At 42.2% G+C, this 20,061-nt stretch overlaps 1 protein-coding gene across 9 annotated transcripts in view; it reads left to right on the top strand.

Annotated features, from left to right (window-relative positions):
* Positions 1-20,061, top strand: part of HMOX2 (heme oxygenase 2) — an 815,387-nt gene that overhangs the window by 231,131 nt on the left and 564,195 nt on the right. The gene's annotated exons all lie outside the window — the stretch shown is intronic.

Genomic DNA, 20,061 nt, shown 5'->3' with positions numbered 1-20,061 from the left:
TAATGGTAAACTACCTCTTGAGGATAACTTATTTGCTGGAGAGAGCACATAACTAACACACAGATGACAGATTTGTATTTTATGTAAATGGGTAAGTGGGTTACTGCCTTTAAGACAGAGATCATTTTGGTGCTTGCAGTTCATAAATTGTAATCCTTCTCATACAGCACTGTGCGATATGAAGGACATGGGGCTCCTACACCTTGTAACCCACACTGTCTTATGTAACACATCCTTTATATTGATGTACACACACACACACACATGATTTATTGTCAAAGTATAATCTGTACATGTGATGTAAAGTGCTCTGACACTCTGCATTGGGATAAGTAGTGGCACTACTTATCCCAATGCAGGATGTCAGATCGCTTCACATCACACGTACACAAACAACAATTTAAATATCACTATTTTGTTTAATTTCTTTTATAGCACTTTAGCACTACTGTAGTGCCAAAGCACAATAAAAGAAATGAAACAAAATAGTATTGAAATTATTTGTGTAAATACTCGGGTGACCAACACATCTGACATTCTTACAGTGTATGTAGATCTCTTATATACAGGGGATGAACAAAGTCGAAAGCATTTCTCTTAAGTACCTGTGAAGTGATAAGATGTGAGTCTTTGCTGTCCCTCCATTACATCTAGGTGTGAAGCTCCTACTCCATCAAAAAGAGGCCTAATGGCCCCTTATCTTTAGCTTTCGTTATGGGTGAAACTGGAAGCTGATAAGCCCCCCCCCCCCCCCGCCCCCACAGGTTGCTGCACGAAACAAAAGCAGACAACCTGAAGCGCTACTGAACCTGTCCTGATGTCAGAAAATTACACTGGCCCGAGTTCAGCATATTTGTGTGAATTCCGGGAGAAGTAGGAAAGGAACATGGCACTCAGCTGAAAGCGGCCAGCTTGCAGTCGAATAGATGGCGTCTATTCTCTGAAAATAGTGCTTGGACGACATCTACCCATGACTCGAGCCTTGTCTGTCAGTGAGTCAAAAAGGTGGACAGACTACAAGCACATCTAATCCTTCGCCTATCTGCAGATCGCGCAGAGGAGCATGGTCTCATATGTGCCAATTGTGATTGTGAGAAAATGTGCGAAGTATGTTCAAGACTACTGACAGCTGGAGAGCACTAAAAAGAAAAAGAAAATGCAGTGATTACCCTTTAGTTGTGTGTGTGGGAGAATCATGGTGAATTGGAAAAGATGAGAGGAAATGTGTGCAGAAGGAGAGAGTGAAAATACGGCGCTGAAGAGGAAAGAAATGATGTGTTAGATATTCGGAAGGAGGATTTCAGAAATAGTGGACAGAAAAAGGTTGTTAATGTCTAACAGAGTAAGAGACTGTGGAGAAAAGAGTTATGGAGGAGCTCAGGAGTGAATGAAAGACTCAAAGGACCACTAAACCTTTCCCAGACCATAGAAATGTTTGATTTGCAGTCTCATATTTTCATATTTCAAAAATTTTCAAATCTAATCCTTAACAACAAAAACGTTCCTCATTTAATTCTGCTAACGTCATTGGCAAAGCCAATAGGATTGCATACATGGCAACATTTTAGCGGAGAAAAAGGGGAGGGTCTAAAAAATTATCAGGAAAGTATATTTCCATCATTGACTTCTATTAAAGGAGAGGCAATTTCAGGCGGGAGGCAACCAAAATAAAGCCATTATTGTCTTATAAAATCAGGAGTCTCACGCCTGAATCAGGTTATTTGGCATGTATGGGTTTTGCTTGTTTCTGAGATACGTTCATCCTTGTGTGATATGTCTGGAGCTACTTTCATAATGTTCTGGTGGCACGCTGTGTGAAGCACAAGATTTTTACATGTTAGCTATGCCTTTAATTACAAATATAATTTTTTACATTATTTTAGTTACTCTTCTTAGGTCATGTCCCTTTCACAGTCACGCCTCCCACCACAACCCTTTTTATCCCTTTTAAAGCCCTGCCTTGCCCACCTCCTTCTTCACCTTCTTGATTAGGAAATAAGAATGTGATGTGCAATAGCTATCCTGGCTTCAGAAATTGTGCCGACTAGTAGGTGAGCTTTTGTCTCACAAGAAGTACAAGAAGCAAAACAAAAACTGAGGGCGCATTTCAGGGGACGAGTCCTAATTAAGTTAGGCGGTATGCAAGTGACATCATGGCTCATGATATCATGGCTTATGACATCACGGCCCGTGACATCGCACGTAGAATCACAGGGAGCAGCATCACAACTCATGACCACTCAGGAAATGACATCACAAGAAGTGACATCAGATCTTAAGACCTCACACATATGTTTAGCAGGTCTACCATGAAAACATTTGAACACATTACAATATTTAACAAATGAGTTTGCATCAGGCTTGTGCCAGAAATAGTGAAGCAACACCTAGGCCTCAACTTTCAGATTTACTTTTTAAAACTCTGCCAAAAAGAAATTTTAACAAGGAGAAATGTGGCAGTAAATCTGTTTTGCTTAATTGGTTGCAAAGTGTGCATTTTAAAATATCTTATGTGGTTGAAGTCTCTGCTGCAGAAATCTTTGTGTTCCAACTAATTCTCAGGAACTAATAATAATGTTAAGATAACTCTGGTGGTGGACGTTTTAACTGGAGAGAGATATCTTGTTTTGTCTAGTCCCAGTTTTAAATAAAAAAACATAGAGTGAGTCTCCTCCAAAGCACATTATTTAACATACAGATAGGATTTTTTTATTTTATGTATGTGTGTGTGTGGGTTTCTGCTTTTAACACTGAGATCCTTTTGTTACTTGCAGTTAATATATTGTAAGCCACAGTGAGCGATGAAGGACATGTCACTCCTACACTAGTAACCCTTGCTGTCTTATGTAACATTTCCTGTACTATGATTAACACACACGATTTATTGTCAAAGCTTAAAACGTAGGTGTGATGTAAAGCGCTCTTCCATCCTGCACTGGGAAGAATAGTGCTAAAGAGCTATAAAAGAAATAAAACAAAATAGTGGTATATTTGTGTAAATACTAGGACAGACCAGAACATCTGCCGTTCTTACAGTGCGTGCTTGTTTCTTATACACAGGGTCTGAACAAGACCAAAAACATCTGTCTCAAGTACCTGTGGAGAGATAAGCTGTGTGCCTTTATTTCCCCTCCCTTGCTTTTAGGTGTGAGGCTATAGCTCCCAGCCAGGATACTTCAACACAAGGAGGCCTGATGGCCCCTTAAATTTGGCCTTTGTTATGGGCCCAGCAGGAATCTGACAAGCCCATTCCCCACCTGTACATCTCTGCTCGTAGCAAAAGCAGACAACGTGCAGGCGCTGCTGAATGTGTCCTGATCTCTACAAAAATCACACCAGGAAAAGCTTGCCATATTTCTGTGGGGCCCACATTCTTTGCGGGGTAAGCGACGTCCACCCTTTGAAAAATTTGGGTAGACACTTTCTACCTGCATCTACCCTCTACTCAAGCCCTGCAGTTGAGCACCACAACATACCCATACACATGGGCAAGGGGTTAGAGGATTTTCTAACTTAAACACCATCCAATACGGAACACACTACTCAGTTTTTGCTAATTTTAAAGATTGTGTTAAAATGGGCCACAGAGAACTCCAGGGAGGTAACGCCAACGGTCCAAATAAAATTTGCCTGCAGTACATGACTCTTTATATGAGGTTATGTCTTGCCCCACTCAATCACAGTCCGTACAGCAAAAAAATGAGCCTTAATGCAGGGAAGAGATGACTTCCCTCCACCAGATAAGTAAAGCTTAGCACATTGATGTACGCAACAGGCATACGTGTAGCTTTACGCACATCAGAACAATGCTGATTGACAACTTCATAGCTCCCCTGTTTTGTTAGGGCAGAAATCAGTGGGAGGGGCTGAAGGAGCTCCTCTAAACACCTTCCTGAAGCAAAATGGAGTGTGCACAACATATGACCCTACTACATTACGAACTGCAAACCAATTGTGACAGGCAAGTAACTTTTCCTTTCCTTAGAAATAAAACAATAAAAATTAAGATTTAAAGTATGTTTTGGCACTAAGTCCATATCGTCCTTTTTTCCAGCTAGCTGCAGCAGATTCCGAATTCAGCTAGGGCTGTACAAGAAAACCTCTCGCAAATATAGTCTGGAGCACAACCAAGAAAAAGTTGCAATGATCAATAAAGTATATATGCATGCGGTCCGAGGATTTTTGATGTGGACATTAAGGTGGTATTTATTACACACAGGAATAAGCTGCATATTAGGAGTGCTCCAAACTATTTGTTTCTGGTTCATACTTTTCTACTTTACCCAAGTTGCATCATTTGGTATAGAGGTGCTGCCTGACTTAGCACCCTCTTAACAAATGTCCCTTTTTTATTTGTAACTTGTTCTCACATCCCTCCATGAAGTATACTGGGCTGGTGAATTATTGGGTCTGGGCTTGGGACATCTTTATCTGTGTTTCCAGACTTGTAATGAAAAATAATCCATAACATTACATACATAGAGAGGGGGGTTTTTTCAGCCCCCTTGAGCCATTGGCTTCTTGGGTTGTCAGACACACTTTGGATCAACGCACTGGACAGCATACATTGAGTGGGCCTTAGCCCATATGTCAGCTGTCACTGCCATTTGCATGTCTGGACAACGCACAAGACTGGAATTAGTTGGTTGTCATGTCAGGCAGTATGAGTGACAGCATTTTGTTCTATTACTACCTGCAGCCACATTAGCTAGGTGCATGCACGGGAAGAACTACAAGTCCTTCTGCAGTCACCCCATGTGCAGTGCACACAGGCCGTCCAGATACCTACTTTTGTGCAGTGCAAGTGTTAAGACAGGGGACATAATCGCATCCTTGCGCATACAGATTGTCATGGCACAGTGAAATAATAAAACAAGCATTTGTAATGCAATAGGTCTTGCATTTGCTTGAATTAAAGCTATTGGCATTGTACATGCCTAACTGGACTTTTCTTGCCACATAAATTGGTCAACCCTGCTGCATAATTTGGTCCTCTCTGCCACATAATTCTAGTGGCCCTGCATATAACTAAAGCACTTCCATCTACCTTCTCCCTCTATCTGCAGCAAAAGATGAAAATATTGCCATTATTTATTATATTTACTTATATTAATATTCTGGGGTCTCTTTCCCCTCCCTGCCCCCCCCCCCCCACATCTAGTGTGTGGATCCAGAGATGATGTAGACGGCAAGAACACTTTGTGTGGAACGCTTTGATTTTGGTCCCATTTTCCTAGTACCACCACATGGTGAGTTATGGGCAAAAAAAATTGTAAAAGGATTGCTCTGCAAAGCATTCAAAGCATTATGGGGCACGTTTCCGAGTGCAGCAAATATTGTAGTATCTTGACTGTAATGCTCAGAACAGCTCCTAGGGGACACCACAATAAAAATAGCATTTGTGGGAAACCTGGTCATGTAACCATATAGTCAGCCCACGGAGGGCAGAACCACATGAAAGGAGAATGGCAGAAAGTAATGCAGTGTAACCATATACTCAGCCCCTAGAGGACTTAGGCCCATATTTATTCTCCTTTAGTGCTGCATTTGCGTAATTTGTTGACGCAAAAGCGGTGCAAACTTACAAAATGTAATTGTATTTTGTAAGTTTGCGCCGCTTTTGCGTCCAAAAGTGACGCAAATGCGGCGCTAAAAAAGTATAAATATGGGCCTTAGTGCCTTACACCTTTTCAGGCCTTGCAGGCCTACTAGAATAATACTACAAACAAGGCCCTTAGAACGCAAACTACTCCGAGCCTTAAAACAAAAGTGCCAGCCTTGAGAGCAAACAAAAGGTTCCAACCAAATGCAACGACATTAAAACACAGTGTGCACCGAGTGTAACATCCTGTTATTCTAAACAATTACTTACTGTACCTGTAGCCTTAAAAGAAAGATGGCCTTATGTAATGTAACTAGTGTTTATATGAAGCACTTCACTAACTTGAGGTCAAAGCTGATATTATAACAGCATACAGGGCAAAATAGGGCTTCCAACCACACAAAACAATTTAAGACCACATTCACTGTGAAGCAGCCATCCAAAACATATTTATTGCAGGTGTTTTGTTCTGTTGCCAAACCACGGGATATAAAGCAAACAAGAGCTTGCAACCTGTCTTATCTAGGTGACTGGTTGACACCTGTTCGGTATAAGTCAATAAGGACGCTCAATGAAGGACCACACGCCAATTATGAATACAATTTAGCTTTACTAGAATTTCAGGTAAATGTGTGCATTTAGCACGTCAACAATAGTAGAATAAGAATAGCAATGTAAAGCATCTATTTATATACGAGTACACTACAAAGAGCATCTATGCATATATATATAAGCAAAGAGTTAATTGACCGATATAAGATTTGATTAACTGTATACCAAAATGCATCACACTACGATGTTCAGGAAGAAAAATATAAATAAGTTGAATGCTTCAGATAAGCTTTGATTTACTGCACTCCAAAATGCATGTTTCAATTACTGCTGCAGGTTCACATTACAATGTTCAGAAAGCAAAATATAAACAAGCTGAATACTTCAGATTAGCTTTGATTAACTGCATACCAAAATGCATGTTTCAATTACTGCAGCAAGCTCACACTACGATGTTCAGAAAGCAAAATATAAACGAGCTGAATACTTCAGATTAGAAACACAGTGCAAGCATAATAACCAATCATAATAATAGAGCAGAGAAACAAAGGCCTTTCATCCCTGTGTGGAACTTAATTTAGTCCACGAAATGCTGGGAAGCCCTCTACCGCCCGCTTGGACCTCTCCCCCTCTCAAGCATCACGGTCTCTGAACAGCAAAACAGGGAGGCAGCACTGGGTCTGGAGATGACAGTCTTCACAACTCCATCTGCGAGCTTCAAATCCCTCACCTGCACTTCAGTGCTTAAATAACTCGAAGCTTGGATTCTGTCTCTTTCTGGCATTTTTTAGCTATGTTATCAGCACTTGTCTCTGGCTGCTCTGCCCTTCCCCAGCCTTTGTTTTCATTCCATCTTCTCCCTGCACTCTCGTTCTCAAGGTTGAGACGGAGGTACCTACACAAACAAGCTTAAAAATAACATCATGAACTTTTCCACGTTGTTCGGGGGTTTCAGCAGGCATCACGCTCATCTACACTGCTCAAGCTAATTAACCCTTCGCGTCACAATGTTTTCCGCACCTTTCCCTATACTGATCACAACCCAACACAGCATACAACACAACAATAAGAACTATATTGGAAGCAGGGATGCTTGAGGTGAAGGCCATTAGCTTGGTTAGGGCATACTCCCCTCCAGCGGCCCGCAAACCCTTTTTAAAAACACTCTCCAAGATTATATTAGGCCTCCCCAATGGGCAGAGACTGATAGGAGGTGCTTTTAATGCGTTCACTGACCCTGTGAAAGACGCATAGGTTACCCCTTTGGCATCTAGAGGTGGGACAGCATGACAGTTTTCAGACTAGTTGATATCTCTGGGACTATACTATATGTGGAGGACCTGGCACCTGAAAGCTAGGTAATTCACACACACATCGTCTGCGGATCATACACAGTCTAAAATAGACCTTATCCTGTTGCCGGCCCTGGAGTGTGGCCTCCTCTCACACATACAAATCCTTCCTAGAGGCATATCAGATTATGCCCCACTCCTTGTTACCCTTGCTTAAAAAAATTAATAATATTAACAGATTACATCCCCAGCTTTCAGTAATGACTCCCCACCACCACACCCATTTTATTTTTTAAGGATGCTCATTGCCTTCTTTACCATGTAAAAGGGGTACTACACACAGGTGTACGGCAAATATTCCAAAGTGGAAGGAAGCCAGTCACATTAGGAGTATTGTTGTCTCACAAAAAGCACAAGACACAATAACTGTGCCCACTAAACTGCATGTTTAAGCCATAAAATGCACGGAGAACAGTGTTTCATTCCCAAAGTGGTGTGAACACTAAATATTTAAAACCTAAGGTGCACAGAGCGTAACAAATTAATTTATGGGGTGCATTAAGACATGTTTGACTATTGGGGTCCACAAAGCACTACGTGTGACACGGTGGATGCTCTAGGCCGCTACATTATCAACACACAAGGTGCACTAAGCCGAGTGGGATTAACAAACGAGGTGCACTAAACATGGACATTTTAACAGAGGGATTACACTGAAATGTATTTGAACAGAGGGGTGCACTAAGCGCAGCTTGATTAACACACAAGGCACTGTATTCAGCCTCATTAAAACACGTTGTTTACCAAATGCAACATCTTGCAAATCGTGGAAAAACAATACCATGAAGCATCAAACAAGTCTAACTTTCCAGCGTTTCTCCCTCCCCCCCCCCAAAAAAAGTTCCATTTAAAAATTGCCTTACAAACAATAGAATCTAAGTCAAAAGAGGGCTTATACCCACACGAAAAAACTTAAGTCCACAGTCCCTGTAAAGCAGACGTGCAAGACATAATAATTTTAGAATTTTTGTATCCTTGTCCAACAACATAATATGAGGCAAACAAAAGCTTCCAACTACAGGTAACAAACTAACTCCATTTCAGATACAAGAGCGTTAAATGCAAACATTTGTCAAAAATGAGCCTTCTTTATTTCCGAACAAAACTCACAACTGAAGGAACTTCAAACAAATTGTGCAAATAGCGTCAATTCAAAGAACATTAATTGGATTTAAAATCCGTTCTTTATTAAAGCAAGAAAAAAAACTGCAAACAAGTTGTGCACCTACAATAATTTAAAACGTGTAAGATAAGCCACAAAAAAACTGTGACATAACGTGCAATCTACAACAAAGCAAGATTCATCTGCAGAACTAAATTCCAGTGCTTGTGTAAAGCTTCGCAAACTGCGATTTCGTGCCATGTTCACCGTGCCCACAAAACTCACGCATGGCAGTTTTAGCAACGATAGGGATCTTAACATTTATGTTAATGCTGGCATTTAACTAGTGTAGCTAGCACCTTTTTAAGCACAAACTTCAAGGGAAGCAACCTTCTTCCAGGACTGCAGACTCCATGGGGTATCCTTTTTGCTAACAAAAAACGTGTAAGCATATCCTAAAAAAAATACCCGCCTGCTAAATATAGCCTAAAGGCTTATAAATACACAATTAACTATTAACCACTTTTAGAAATGGTTATGTCACCAAAAAAACGGCAAATTAACAAAACCAGAAGTCTAGAGTGGTAGTAGACGAATAAATCCTTTGTAGGTGTGTTTTGGAAAAAAGAGACAGCTATGGTCAATCAATAAGAGAGAAATTAGCTTAGCCGTTAATATAGTTTTCATCCTTCTCAGCAGCAGCTTTGATTTTCTTGCCACGTAAACATTTGTGTATACCAACTGCAAAACACACGCAGGGGAGGGAGGGATTTCGCAGTAGCGAAGCTAAAGTGGGGAGGGGGAAACAAACGCTTTAAAAGGTTTACAAAAAAAAATAGGAACCTGTAATCCGCTAATTCAGCGTCCAATTTACTTCAAAATATTTATTGTAAAACATCATTTAACCCGTATAATTTCTAATTTTTTAGGCTACCCTTTCGCTCAAACACACTTAGCTACTTACTGCGTAAACAGGAGAAGGTGGGGGAGGGGATATAAATACAACTCCATATATACCATATATAGAATAAGCGATCACAATAAAAGTCAAATGTGCAAAGTGCACCCAAGAAAGATGTCTGCGTCCACCCTAATTTGGGGACAAATGCCTGCAAGAAAGAGCGTGTTCCAATAAAAAAACATACGTAAATGTAGCTCAAAACATGTAAGTGGGCATATCAACATATTATTTTAGAAAACTTTATTTACATACGGAATTCGCACAGTTTATCAGTCAACGTATATATGTTATTGCGCAAGCAGTGCTCTATGCATACATAACTGTAAGAACTATAGCAGCAGATATATGTGTAGTGATACGGCTACGCACATCTTCCCCCTAACCCATTTTATTTTTTCCCAATTTTCCAATGCTTACTGTCTTCTTGGATGTGTAAAAGGGGTTGTCTACACACAAATATAGGGCGACAGAATCCAGACTCGAGAAAATACAGTTACATTATGTGAATTGTTCTCTCACAAAAGGCAAACAAACACTTTAACTATGCCCATTTTCTACACCGTAATCTCAGAAATTCAGGACAGTGCATTTAATTCAATTAGTGGTCTGAGCGCACCGTGTTTAACACTCAAAGTGCACAAAAGCGCAAGTTAGTAATAGATGGGATGTATTAATGCAGTGTGTTTATAAAAAATATGATACAGTGAGTGGAACATGTTTGGCATGCGTGGCTGTGAGCGCCACGTTATCAATACAGAAAATGCACTAAGCGGGGCGAGATAACAAGTGAGGTGCACTAAACACCCAAATTTAAACACAGGGGTGCACGGAGCACGACGTGTTTAACACAAGGGGCTACTAAACGCATCCTCATTACATAAAAAATGGAGAGCAGCAAGTTCAACGTCTTGTAATTCATAGCAAGTCACTTAACCCCTTCGCTGCCAGGTCTTTTCCCCCTCAGGTGGCAAGCCTTTTTTTTTTGGTATTTGGGGCAGTTTGCGCTTAGGCCCTCATAACCTTTTGTCCGCATAAGCTATCCACGCCATATTTGCGTCCTTTTTTTCCCAGCATCCTAGGGATTCTAGAGGTACCCAGACTTTGTGGGTTCCCCTGAAGGAGACAAAGAAATTAGCCAAAATACAGCTAAAAGTTCGTTTTTTTAAATAAAAAAACAAATGGGGAAAAGGGCTGCAGAAGAAGGCTTGTGTTTTTTTCCCGGAAAATGGCATCAACAAAGGTTTTGCGGTGCTAAAATCACCAGCTTTCAGCAACAGGCAGACTTGAATCAAAAAACCCAATTTTTCAACACAATTTTGGCATTTTACTGGGACATACCTCATTTTTACAATTTTTTGTGCTTTCAGCCTCCTTCCAGTTAGTGACAGAAATAGGTGTGAAACCAATGCTGGACCCCAGAAAGCTAAACATTTCAGAAAAGTACAAAAAATGTTGAATTCAGCAAGGGGTAATTTGTGTTGATCCTACAAGTGTTTGCTACAGAAAATAACAGCTGAAGTAAAAAAAAAAATGAAATTGAGGTGAAAAAAACAGCCATTTTTCTACTTGTTTTACTCTGTAACTTTTTCCTGCAATGTCAGATTTTTGAAAGCTATATACTGTTACGTCTGCTGGACTCTTCTGGTTGCGGTGATATATAGGGCTTGTAGGGTCATCAAGATCCCTAGGTACCCAGAGCCAATAAATGAGCAGCACCTTGCGATGGGTTTTCATTCTATACCGGGTATACAGCAATTCATTTGCTGAAATATAAAAAGTGAAAAATAGGTATCAAGAAAACCTTTGTATTTGAGCACAAGATAAGATGATGAGAAGCAGTGGTTATTTGCACATCTCTGAATTCGGGGGTGACCATACTAGCATGTGAATTACAGGGCATTTCTCAAATAGACATCTTTTTACACACTGCCTTACATTTGGAAGGAAACAATGTAGAGAAAGACAAGGGGCAATAACACTTGTTTTGATATTCTGTGTTCCCCCTAGTCTCCCGATACAAATGGTACCTCACATGCGTAGGTAGGCCTAATGCCTGCGACAGGAAACACAACATGGACACATCACACTTTTACATTGAAATCTGACATGTTTTTTGCGAAGTGCCTAGCGGTAGATTTTGGCCTCTAGCTCAGCCGGCACCTAGGGAAACCTACCAAACCTGCACATTTTTTTAAAACTAGACTCCTAGGGGAATCCAAGATGGGGTGACTTGTGGGTCTCTGACCAGGTTCTGTTACTCAGAATCCTTTGCGAACCTGAAAATTTAGCCAAATATACACTTTATCCTCTCATTTCGGTGACAAAAAGTTCTGGAATCTGAGAGGAGCCACAAATTTGCTTCCACCCAGCGTTCCCCCAAGTCTCCCGCTAAAAATGGTATCTCACTTGTGTGGGTAGGCCTAGTGTTCGCGAAAGGAACAAAACACTATCTGGACACATCAAACTTATCAAATACAAAACTACCTGTTTTTGCGGGGGCACCTGCGTTTTTGGTCCTGGCTCAGCAGCCATCCAGGGAAACCTACCAAACCCAGACATTTCTGAAAACTAGACACCCAAGGGAGTCCAGTAAGGTGTGACTTGCATGGATCCCCTAATGTTTTCTTACCCAGAATCCTCAGCAAAGCTCAAATTTAGCTAAAAATATCACATTTTCCCACATCTCTGTGTGGGATCACCACACCGGGACTAATTTCCTACCACCCAACGTTCCCCTCAGTCTCCTGGTAAAAATGATACGTCACTTGTGTAGGTGGGCCAAGTGCCTGTGACAGGGAAGAGCCAAAACATGTTGAAATTGCGGGGGAACCAAAGCGGGACCCAAAGGGCAGTTTGGAAAAAAACATTTATAGGCTGACAAGTGCAGCAGAATTTGTATCGATATAGATGAGACAATGTTGGGTGGTAGGAATTTTGTGGATTCCTGCAGATTCCGGAAGGTTCAATCACAAAAATGTGGGAAAAATGTATGATTTCCAGCAAAGTTGGAGGTTTGCAGGGCATTGTGGGTAAGAAAATGATGTGGGTGCATGTGAAGCACACCCCCTGTGAATCAACCAGATGTTTAGTTTTTAGATGTGTCTAGGGGTTGTGGATTTTTCTACATGGCAGCGTCCCAAAGTAAAAAAAAGTGCAACCCTCACCATTCCAAGTGGGGCGATTTTGAGAGTTACCAAGCTCTCATGGCCCAAATGTAAAACCGAAACCCAAAATAATCAAATGTCCTCTTGCTTGTCGTGGGATAAGATGTTTTAGTGTGCAGGGGAGAGCTGAAAGACTGTTACCCCTTCAGTTGGGGTGGGGGCATAACCAGGCCCATACCGGTTGGTAGACACCACCTTACTTTTTTTTTTATTCCATGGCATCTAGTAGACTTTCTGCCCCCACCGGGGGTGTGGATCAGGGTTAATTGCCCCATCGGCCCACTGGTGGGCCGCACAAGTTTGGGCCCATATATTTGGGGTGGGGTATGGCCATAGCCCCACACTCTTATTTTGAAAAAAAAAATATTCCCTGGTCTCTGGTGGGCTTTAGGCTGATATGGCCAACAGTAATGTGCCCCCATGGGGAGAGACTCTTGCCCAAGGGGCTGCCCCCCTCAAACAAAACACACACACACACACCAATCCCTGGTGTCTAGTGGTTTCTGCCCCCCTTGGGGGCAGATGGGCCTAACAAAAATAGGCTCATCTGCCCCCAAGGGGGGCAGAAATGACCTAAATACAATTTACCCCCATGGGACCGACCCTTGCCTATGGGGTTGGTCCCCATACTTAAAAACATAAATATCAGGTGGGGCAGAAAAGGCCTAAAAATATTTTGCCCCTCAGAGAGACCCTCATAACCTTACAATGGGGCGTCTGAAAACCACCTGTAAAATCATCTTTCACAGGAATTACTTTGCGGTGGTTGATGACCATGTTGACTATTATTATTTAATCTACGAAGAGCCTCGTCTATGATGGCCTCATCTACAATAGTCATATATGAATGCCTCATCTATAGTGGCACTGTATATTTCTACAGTGATGGTCTACGACGGTCATCTACAGTGATCGTCTACGACAGTCATCTACAGTGGTCTATGATGGCCTCGTCTACGGTGGCTGTCGACGAAGACCTCATCTACGATGGCCTCATCTACAATGGTCGTCTACGATGGCCTCTTCTATGATAGTCATCTGTGACAGTCTCATCTACGATGTTCATCTGCGACAGCCACTTCAGATGGTTGTCCACTACTACGTCCTTGCCTACAATGACCTGGTCTAAGGAACCACGGGCCAGATGTATGAAAGCATTTTGCATTCGCAAACGGTGCGAATGCCCGTTTGCGAATGCAAAATGCCATTTCAGAATGTATGAAATACATTCTGAACGCAATTTTAAGGAATCGCTAAAATAGCGCTTCCTTAAAATTGCGAACCTGTTTAGAGAGTCGAAAATTGCGACTCTCTAAATTAGAAATCGCAAATAAGGATTCCTTATTTGCGATTTCTTAGCACATGTATGAAGCAATTCCTAAATGCAATTTTAAATTGTACATGTAAAGCACACATGCCCTTTTGGCATGTGTGCACCTTACATGTCCCCAAAAATGTTTTTGGCGAAGCCCTCGTCAACAACTAACATTGTCTACATGAGCCTAGGAGTTTATATCCGCCTCGTCGAACTTGATCACAATACAAATTAACACGAAAAAACGTAATTGTCAACAAGAGCAAACCCCACATAATCCAGAATAATTTAGTGTCAAGCATTGAGGTACCAATATGAGCATGTCTTCGACAGTCAATATATTGAGGGGCAATATATGGAGCAATTAAACCACTCCACCTCCAGGTCAGGTCCTTGTATCTCATACTAGAGCTTCAGAGCATATTACAGCTGCAACTGGTGGATTTACCCACCAGATTTATTTTGGGGGTTTCCATACCCTTCAGAGCGAGCGACCAAACACTTCCAGTTTCCTATAGCAAACAAGAAATGAGTTTGTTTTTCTTCATGAATTTAAATAGGAAAGCTGTAAAACCTATTCCAATTGCTCGTATATCCAGGAGGAATTACAATCATGGAAAACCCTATCATTCATAACTCTGCCCTAACCAGCAAGGACACGTGCTCATCTATGTCCAGACTACTGTACGGGCTACCAATTCACTGGTAATACGGGGCAGTTATAGCCACCAGATGTGGTCAGACATACCACATAAATGAAACGTTTGCCGGAAGATGGGGAAAAAAAATGCTGCTGTAGTGGAGTGAGATGTCTGCATAGACTGTGCTATGGATAAAGCTTCAGTATTCCAAGCAACCAAGACCCCACCCACACACAAACCCTCTGCAACTCCCTCTCAAATTATTTTCACCGCAAAATCCAGGACATACACAACAGCTTCATACCACACACACCCTCCAAACACAACCCCCACCCACCCAACACAAACCCAACACACACACCACACAACCTACTCACCACCTGGGCCCCCACCACCGACAAAGAAACTGAAAAGACAATGAACTCCATTCACTCTGGCTCCCCCTCCGACCCATGCCCCCACTGAATATACAACAAGGCCAGTCCCACCATAGCCCCTAAACTCCGAGCCATAATCAACAGCTCATTCGCAACCGCCACCTTCCCTGACCTCTGGAAACACGTGGAAGTTACTGCGCTCCTAAAAAAAAAAACACAGCCAACCCAGACGACCTCTCCAACTACCGCCCCATCTCCCTCCTCCCTTTCCCAGCCAAGGTCACGGAAAAACTAGTCAACTCCCGCCTAACCCACTTCCTCGAGACAAATCACACACTTGATCCCTCCCAATCTGGGTTCCGCAAGAACCACAGCATGGAAACCGCTCTCATCGCTTGCACTGACGAAATCAGATCCAGAGTCGACATGGGCGAGACCGTAGCACTCATACTCCTCGACCTCTCCGCAGCCTTTGACACTGTCCGCCACCACACACTCCTTACACGACTCCATGAAGCCAGGATCCGCCAGCTGGCCCTGGACTGGCTCACCTCCTTCCTTACCGACAGAACCCAAAAAGTCCGTCTCCCACCCTTCCAATCCTCCGCCACCAAAATCACAGGCGGAGTCCCACAAGGCTCCTCCCTCAGCCCCACCCTCATTAACATCTACATGGCCCCACTAGCCAACATCCTCAAACCCCACGGCACCACCATCCTCTCATACGCTGATGAGACACAACTCATCTTTTCCCTCACTCGCAAACCTTCCACCGCCAAAACCAACCTACACGCTGCACTCCTTGACACTGCTGCCTGGATGACAGCCAACCACCTGAAACTCAACTCCAACAAAACCGAAATAATCATTTTTGTTCCTCACAAAAGCACTTGGGACCCCTCTTGGTGGCCCACCACACTAGGCCCGCACCCACCCCCGCAAACCACGCATGCAACCTTGGCATCATCATGGACCCATCCCTCTCTATGACCCAACAAATCAACGCACTCACCTCCTCATGCTTCAACACACTCCGCACACTGAAGAAAACATTCAAATGGATCCCCACAGAGACCATAAAGACAGTCACCCACGATCTCATCAGCAGCAGGCTTGACTAAGGCAACGCCCTCTACGCCGGCACCACACAAAAACTCAAACGCAAACTACAACGAATCCAGAACTCAGCAGCACGACTCATCCTCGACCTGCCTGACATAAACACATCTCACCACACCTCAGATCCCTCCACTGGATCCCCATAGACAAAAGGATCACCTTTAAGATCCTCGTCCACGCGCACAAATCCCTCCACAACACCGGCCCAACCTACCTCAACGAGAGAGTGACCTTCCACACTCCCACACGCCACCTCCGCCCCGCCAACCTCTCCCTCGCCTCAGTCCCCTGCATCAAACACACCACCACGGGGGCAGATCCTTCTCCTATCTGGCCCCCAAAGCCTGGAACTCCCTCCCCACCCACCTCCACAAAACCCCTCCTACTCTTCAGAAAAAACATTAAAACCTGGCTTTTCATAAAGTGATCTACCCTCCCCCCCCCCAACAGCGGCTTGAGACCCTAACGGGTGAGTAGCGCGCTCTATGAATCTCTTTGATTGATTGGTTTTGTTACTGGCGCTCACCTCAAAATGTAGGGTAGAGAAGATGCAGGCTTTATCGATACAAGAACCTTCTTGCGTCTCACAGGCAATTTAGTTATTATCTGAACCAATCCACAGATTTATTCCCATGGTTCCTTCAGATTTTGCCTCATTTAGCCTATAATATTTTAGACTTTTCTCCTGAATTCAACATCACCAGCTGAGAGGTCTATTCATACTCTAGGCATCAAGTGATATCTAATATTTTTACTTACTTCGCACTAAACAGCTCATGTGAACCGACCAACTGTTGGACTGGATAGTCACACTCGTAAGAGTGCTACAGTCACAATGGCAACCATCATTCTGCCACTCAGAATAGCAGTTCCCTCACAGAGAAAAGTAGGGTGCATTCAAATGGGGCAGTTCCACTTCAACTACTTTGTTTGCGTAAGTACCACTTGAGAAGATGTGGTGTGATGCGACTTGAAAAAGTGTGCCTATTATTCATGCAGCCTTATTACCTGGAATTGGCGCAACACAATCATACAATGGTTAGATTGGTTTTTACTATACCACTTATTTCATTAAGGTGAGCCTCTTTTGGTTCCATGTGTTTATGTATTCATGCAGATTTTTGATGTAGGATGTGTATATATGTATAAATGTATTATATTGCATATGAATGTCATTTATATATTGTCTACCCACCATCCACTATTTGCGCTATTACTATAAGATATGCAAATACAGTAACTGCTTGCTTTTCTGATTCAAGCATGTGAATCTATGAAATATCCAATACTTGGAGTAGAAAATAAGCTACTTACCTGTAACTGCAGCTCTCCAGTATTGGTATCTTTCATAGATTCACATGCGACCCACCCTCCTTCCCAGAGAGGCTCCCCTTATAGCTCAGGATTATCTGTTCCCACTGGTGGTTGAAAATCTGAGGGACTCAGCCTCTGTTGGGAGTGTTCTAGAGGGTGCTGTCACCTGATTGGTTATAGTTCAAGTTTGGTCCTTTTTTGAAAAAGGACATGGATAGGCTATTAAATTGACCTTTTCATTGCCATTATAGCCTATGATAGTATATATATACTGCTATATTAAGTAACCGGGGACTCCCATCTCGACGACGGGGAATGATTCAAGCATGTGAATCTATGAAAGATACCAATACTGGAGAACTGCAGTTACAGGTAAGTAACTTATTTTCTTTTTCACAATGAAGAGCTGGTGTCCAGTGTGCATGAAAAGCACAACACACATTGTGAATTGCTTCTTTGGAGTATTCACCCACAAAATGCAGACTTTAATATGCTACACTTAGAAAAGGAAATCTTTTTTCCTAGTGTAAAAGTCAAGGGTGCTGATAAACAGGAATTGCCAAGCTTATTGTGGTAGGCAAACACATACTGCAGTTACGAGGCCTGCTCTGCGTTCCATACAAAAATGATAGGGTGCAGTCCTATAGAATCTAGGTGGGAGAGGGACCATTTAAATATAATACACATGAGATACCCCCACTGGCTACAGAATACATATTTTCCTCCGACAAATACAAACCAGTACCCAAATACTGTGTGCCACATTTTAATTCATTAACTAAATTGTTTATACCCTTTTTAAGGTTATTTCTTACACTGTCCTTATTGTAAAGCATTGTCAACACATCAAACCAATGTAAATAAATACATAGCAAAGAACATTACCATGTCTCCCTTAACTTCCCACATTTAACAGCATAAAACAGAAAAATGATCATATCTCCCTTGACCTCATCCTGCAGTGCAGTAATGTTCAAACAGCAGTAGCAAATAATCTTCAGTTAAAGAAGTAAGATTTCCTCTCTTCACATATAAACATTTATATTGGTGAAACAATCAACTCGTGATCAGAGTCCCACCAACATCTTGAGTGTTGAGCTTTCCAAGCCTTTGTTCCCGGATTAGCTCCTGTTTACTTGGCCCATTGATACAAGAGGAGTGAAATTCTACATTTATCGTCCCCTTTAAAAAAAAATACAGTTCAAGCATGTCTCTTTAGTCCATATTTTAAGTGCAATTCATGCAGTCGGGTGTGGGGGTGCTCATAGAGCAGTTCCTCTTGTGTACTTTAGCCAACGTGTTTCGACTTCTGTGTCCTGGGCTTAAGCATTCAAAGAAGGTCATCATCAGGGCCTACACGATAACCACCATGATGCAGACTCCACAGTTCTCCGTTAGTCCTTGATTATTAAAAGAGGCGTGCATGCTCATTCCCGCCGCTGGTCTGTTTACAATCTCTCAAACTCACTCCTCACCATGGCAGCCAGTCGGCATGTAACTGCATACAGTTGATGCGGTGTACATGAGCACCAGTTGCTTTATAGACAGATACATTTATTTTTAGACATGGAGAAATTAAGTAACTTGCCCAAAATCAAAGAATGTTGACCTTCCGGCCAAGACTCAAACACTGTCCCCAGCGTCAAAGTTGGTCATTGAAGCTGTTAGGGTACATTCGCTTTCCTTTGCATAAAATGTTTAAAATGTGAAGGAGGTGAATTCCATCTGTAAATATATTTTGAAAAGGAAGTTCCAGTTATAAAGCTGTGAAATGTATCTTTGAGTAGGTCATATATAGTAATGTAAACAAAATCCAATCAATTAATTCAGAGTCAATGGGAACGGCTCTCTGTTTGTAAATCCCGTCTCCTGGGCCTCCAGGGCAGTAGCAGAATGCCTAATAGACTAAGGGCCTGTAGCATGCTGGCCAGCGTGTGGCACTGGAAATGTGTTTAATAACCCTCTCTCTTTTTTTCTGTCCAGGTGCATATTCAAGTGTTTCTTATAGATTAAACAGAGATGTTAGTTTTACTGTACAGCCCTTTAATAATGCTTTATTTTAGCAGCTCACATGATTTATGTCACAAATGTTGTGTCCGTTTTTAGCACTTTTTCATAATTACATAGTTCACTGTTTCTCTCTGGCCATCACATTAAAATAAGCACGATAAACCGCTTGGTTCCTTTTACAGTAATATAATCATTTTTTGAAAAATGGATATAAATCACGATGTTTTACAATTGCATTACAGACGGATGCATTTATTGTTTAAACAAACCATTAAGTGATTTGCTCAGAATCACAGGATGTTGAGCCTCCCACGAGACTTGAACATGGTTCCCCAGCTCAAAAATGTGGCGCTGTGGCTGTTATGCCACATCCTCTCTCCTTTGCTTAAAAGTCTTAAAATATGAAGGAGGTGTATTGCGTATGTAAATTAATGAAGTTAGAGTACGAAGGTCCAGTGATGACATGGTTAAATGAGTGAAAAGCAACACATGCCGCCTTGCAGATAGGAAGGAAATACCTGTGAAAATTGGACACATGCTGCTTCTGTAAAC

This window comes from Pleurodeles waltl, chromosome 10 (genome assembly GCF_031143425.1).
Source record: "Pleurodeles waltl isolate 20211129_DDA chromosome 10, aPleWal1.hap1.20221129, whole genome shotgun sequence".
In the NCBI taxonomy this organism is placed as follows: domain Eukaryota; kingdom Metazoa; phylum Chordata; class Amphibia; order Caudata; family Salamandridae; genus Pleurodeles; species Pleurodeles waltl.
This window is presented reverse-complemented; position numbering and strand designations above follow the sequence as displayed.